At 35.8% G+C, this 5,494-nt stretch overlaps 1 long non-coding RNA gene across 1 annotated transcript; it reads left to right on the top strand.

Annotated features, from left to right (window-relative positions):
- Window positions 1–1,339: 1,339 nt before the first annotated feature.
- LOC146726315 (uncharacterized) lies at window positions 1,340–1,816 on the top strand. Its single transcript, XR_014928628.1, has 2 exons — window positions 1,340–1,433; window positions 1,765–1,816. It is a non-coding gene; the product is annotated as an uncharacterized LOC146726315 (long non-coding RNA).
- Window positions 1,817–5,494: the final 3,678 nt, after the last annotated feature.

Raw genomic sequence — 5,494 nt, 5'->3', positions numbered from 1 at the left:
AAGAACCTCAAAATATCATTACCAAAAGTTGTCAGATTTGACAGTGTCCCAAGTAGATTAATTGTGCAGAATGCGTTACCTTTTTAGTGCGATTTTTTCAGACATGCTTTGACCAATCACATTCAAACTTTAATAAAAAGACCATGTCAGGCTTTATACAAGTGCACATGAATTTTCTTCACATTTGATCAAATATGGCTGACTGGTGGCCATTTTGGTCCTCAAATTTCTTCAACATAGAATGTGTATATTAATAATATCTTTTAAAAAGTATTCACTAAAATTGACATGGTGCAAATATCAAGCTTTCTTTTGAATACATCATTGTAGACTCATTTTGACTGACTTTGTAAAACATCACGTGCTGAAAGTCTTCAAAGTGTCAGTATATGATGTGATAAAAAAAATTATTGTCTGGCCATGAGGGTAATATCATGTGTTTATTTCCTCCAAGCGATTTTGATCGAGTCTCCCCAAAAAATAAGTCTATAGACTGATTTTGTAGATGACTCAAATTCCCATGGTAGAAATGGACATACCTGAATAAAGCCAGTCAATACATTGTTAAGTACTTGTTTTATTCTGATATTCATATTGAATCAATATGATAGAATAGAATAGAATAGAATATTTTATTTGACTCAGAATAATGTAAGAAATTACATAACTTATGGCCAAAAACCAACATAGTAACGCACAAATACAACAATAATAAAATAAAAATTAAAAATTAGCATAAATTTTATGTATATAGACTCCTAGATTGCTGGCAATGAAACTATCTTTTGAACTAATCAGTTTCTTAAACATGATCTGCTTAGGCAAACTTTGAAATTCTTTGTGCATTAAGATTGCTCTCATAAATTTGCACCTAGCAGATTCCATCTCTGGGTTCCTGCAATCTAAGAAAGCATGCATCTCATTGCCAACAGCTAGATCATCACATAGCATGCATAACCTTTCCTTTGGTGGTACTTGTAAATACCTTAATTTCTCTATTGGTAGTTTATGTGTCAGTATATTATTTGCTAGTTTATGTGCAGAAATTCTGAATTTAGTGATGGCAACTCTGTGTTTGACATTATTTACATATTCCAAATATGGTTCCAAAGAGTATTCAGATTTGAAATTGTTATATTTACGTAGCTTGATATATATAGTCGTACACATTTCAGAATTTCAAAAATTGGCCGCCTCCTTCATAGTATATGTTGATCTATTATTAGCAAGCTGTATTATTTAGTTTTATGAAATGATGAACAGCAAATTGCATGCAACTTTTGACTGCTGAAATTTATATAATATTTTTATTCAATTTACAGCCAGTCCTGCTGCCACAACCAGATCCAGCTGATCCAGCCCATCGACCCAGACGATATCCTCTTCGTACGCGCCGTCCACCTGACAGATATGGGTTCTAAACACAAATGAGAGTAAGCATGCAAAATATTTTGATGTACAAAGTATGCTTACCATCTGTAAATCATTATTGAATCTGGTATCCACATAGTTTCTTGTGATTGTAACTTATCAAAAACTATGCTAGCTATCAAGCAGTTTAGAATCTCCATAAAGTTCAATTTTTCTGAATGTTAAAATTGTTTTAGATACAAATAAAATGTTTTGTATTTAGTCCCAATTTCTGTCTGATCACTTTGATCACATGACTAATTGTTTTTTTTTGAAATTCAGAAAATTTTGAGAATTATTTTTGATATACTCTGAATGTCACTCTAAATGGTTTTTCTTTTCCTTTTCCTACAGATCAGATCATTGAATGTTTAATTTCATTGTTGCTGGGAAAACAGCAGAAAAATATGTTGAAATATGGCAAGTAAATTGAAATTTGTTTCAAGATTTATTCAAGATGGCTGAATGACGGCCATTTTTGTGCTGAAAAATTAGGTATTTCTGGCATTTCAGAACCGGATCTTGGTCGTTTATGAATGGATTTTGTTCAAACTTGGTACATACATTAGACATTATGTGCTGTCTATGTCCGTACATTGAGGACTAGCATAGAGTAAACAAACACCAGTCGGCCATTAGAACAGGAACACGATTTATTCAAATGAACATCTCCATATATAGAATTACACGTCATTGATATGCTAATGTGATGATGTCATATTTAGGTCATACAAGGTTAATACACTACATTCCTTTTCACTAATTCTAATGTCAGTCTCAGATAATATCAATTTGGAGATATGAAAGTCAAGTATATATGAGCGATGAAAAACGAGAATCAATGTATATAATATCGAATAATAACGATAAAAACTTGATGAATATAATGTCAAATAATAACATTAAACTCAATGAATAATATTGAATAAAAAACAATCATGCATGTACATATAAATCACTTCCGTATAAATTAATTTGAAAAAGAAGACAGAAGTAGACTGTTCTGAACTTCTTATGATTGTCTAGGGTTTATTCTGCCCTGAACACAGTACAATCATATTTTTTAATTTATTTTTTTTAAACTATAAATCTAATCTATGTGGAGCTCTTCGCTGTCTGACAGGACAGTGTCATCCAGACTCTGGTGTAGTGGTTGGGTTGATCTTCTCCTTTGGTGCTGGTGGAGTTGATTGTTGTACTATATCATGCATGCTGCTATTATCCAATGTTGGTGTTATATTGTCAATTGATACAGGTGGAGGTGTTACTGTAGGCACAATCATTGGATCAGATGTGATGAAATCATCAGAATTACTTTGTAAAGGTACATTTGACCGTTGAAGTTGGTCAATGTGGCGTCGACATATGACGCTTGGTGCGATTTCTACTTTGTAAGAAACGGGTCCTGTTTTATCTGTTATTATTCCTGGTAACCATTTTGTCTCTTGTTGACGGTAGTTGCATACTGAAACTTAGTCACGTATGTCGAGTTGACGATCACGTGAAGTATATCTTGTAGCAGATTGCTTGAACTGTTGCTGAGTGACATCTCTACGAATATCTGGTTTCAGTAAATCCAGTCGGGTGCATAGATGTCTCTTCTTCAGCAATAATGCTTGTGTCTGACCTGTTGTTGCATGAGGTGTATTGCGATATGCCAGTAGGTAATTAGCTAGTTTCTTTTTGATTGATCCTGGCTCTCCCTTCCTGGATTTTAGTGCATTTTTGAACGATTTGACGGATCTTTCTACAAATCCATTGGTTGATGGATGATATGACGCGGAAGTGATATGGTTTATTCCGTTATACTTCATGAAGAGTTTGAAAACTTCTGATATGAATTGTGGGCGATTATCACTTACTAGAATTTCTGGAATAACTTCTTGTGTGAATAGAGTATGTAGTAGTTCTATTGTTTTGGTTGTTGTCGTTGTAGTCGGTATAACTTCTGGCCACTTTGAGTGTGCATCAGTGATTATCAGGTACATTTGTCCTTGAAATGGTCCTGCATAATCTACATGAATTCGTTGCCATGGTGATTCCGGCCACTCCCAGGGATGCAGTGGTGCGACTCTAGGCATACTTTGGTGTTCTTCTGGCCACTGTTTGGTTGTATGCTCGATGTCTTTATCAATGCCTGGCCACCATATGTAACTTCTGGCGAGTGCCTTCATTCTGACTACTCCTTGATAACCAGTGTGTAGCTCTTCTAGCAAAGAATTGCGAAGTTTTGTTGGAATGATAACTCATATAAGTGGGGTATAAGACAACTTTGATACACTGTTGTCTCATCTTTATGCTGGTAGAATGTGCTGATATTCATTCATGGCCGCTTCATATACTCGTGAGAGTATTGGGTCTCGGCGTGTGTGCATTCTCACATGAGAACTTGTTACTGGTAATGTATCAAATTGTGTAAGGTGTAAAATATCAACAGAATCTTCCATGATGTCCAGGGGTAGTCGAGACAGACCATCTGCTTTGCATTGTTTGGTGGTGTTCTTGTACTGGATATCATACCTGTATCCAGTAAGAAATATTGTGTAGCGTTGTAGCCTTGTTGCTGTTGTTTTTGATATTCCTTTTCCTGGATGAAAAATTGATACTAATGGTTGTGATCAGTAACTAGTGTTAACTGTTGACCGTAGAGGTAGTAGTGAAATTTCTTTACTCCCCATTTTTCAATTTGCGAGTTGTTACGTTCAGCTTTCACTAGTAATTTGGATGCATAGGCAATCGGTTTTTCTTTTCCGTTGGACATGACATGTGATATCACTGCCCCCCAATCCATAAGGTGACGCGTCGCAGGTCATCTTGATTGGTAGGTCTGGATCATAGTGTGCTAATACCTTGTCAGATGTTATCAACTGTTTAGCTTCCTTGAAAGCCTGGGTACACTTTTCAGTTCACTCGAATTTATGATCTTTGTGTAGTAGCTGGTTCAGTGGATGTAATACTGTAGATAAGTTTGACAGGAAGCAGTTGTAATAATTGATTAATCCTATGAATGCTCTAACTTGTGAGACATAATTTGGACGTGGTGCGTTTACCACAGCATTGATCTTTTCTTGCATCATGTGTAATCCATCTTTATCAATGGTGTGTGAGCAGAACACGATTTCATCCTGAAAGAATCACATTTATCCAGATTCACTCGCAGATTCTGATTATGCAGTACTGCATCAATGTTGGCGAGGCCGAGGTCTTCGTTATCGTCCTTGCCAGTGATAATCATATCATCTGATACATTTAGTACCTGACAATATCTGTTCAATAGAGCGCTGCCATATTGCAGGAGCAGAGACTATACCAAATGCTAAGCAGTTATATCTATACAATCCCTTTGACGTATTTATAGTGAAGAATTTTTTGGATTCTTCATCTACTTCTATTTGGTGGTATGCTTGGCGTAGGTCAATCTGGGTGAATTTCTTACCACGGCAAGTTCCAAGAATATGTCTTCAATTCTTGGTATTGGGTACTGATCAACTTTCAGTACTGGATTTACCGTTTCATTGTTCCCAGTCCATCCTGGAATAAAGTACCATATTTGTCCAGTATGGGTTTCAATCTCTTATCTTAGTTTACTTGGTTTCACTTCTGAAGTAATTTTCACTGTTTTAATGTCATTCCAGTTCAGTTGCATTTCGTATAACCATTTTCTTCCCAGTACAGGATTGCGTTCACTGTCGGAGTGTACATACAAATCAAGCTGGTGTGTATTTCCTTCATATTCAACACAGACATTTATCTTCCCTTTGATTTCAAGGTTATGACCAGTGAATGCTTTCATGGATATAGAACTTTTACTCAACTTAATTCTATTGAAGAGCCTTTTATAATCGTTCCATGAGATCAGTGATACAGAGGCTCCAGTATCTAACTCCATTTGCAATGCCTTTCCTTCAACTATTGGAGTAACCCACATTGGTTTGCTGCATGGTTTGTTGATACTGTGGACTTCGTGAATGGTTCCCATGTACTCAGTTTCATCACTGTCACAGTTTTTTACCACGGCATGAATTCTGGGTTTAATTCTTTTTTTTGTGTCACTTTTAGTCGCTGTTGATTTACATACCTTTGC

The sequence above is a fragment of the Saccoglossus kowalevskii genome, unplaced genomic scaffold (genome assembly GCF_978046115.1).
Source record: "Saccoglossus kowalevskii unplaced genomic scaffold, keSacKowa6.1 SCAFFOLD_24, whole genome shotgun sequence".
NCBI lineage: Eukaryota > Metazoa > Hemichordata > Enteropneusta > Harrimaniidae > Saccoglossus > Saccoglossus kowalevskii.
The sequence above is the reverse complement of the archived record's forward strand: the minus strand, read 5'-3'. Positions and strand labels throughout refer to the sequence as shown.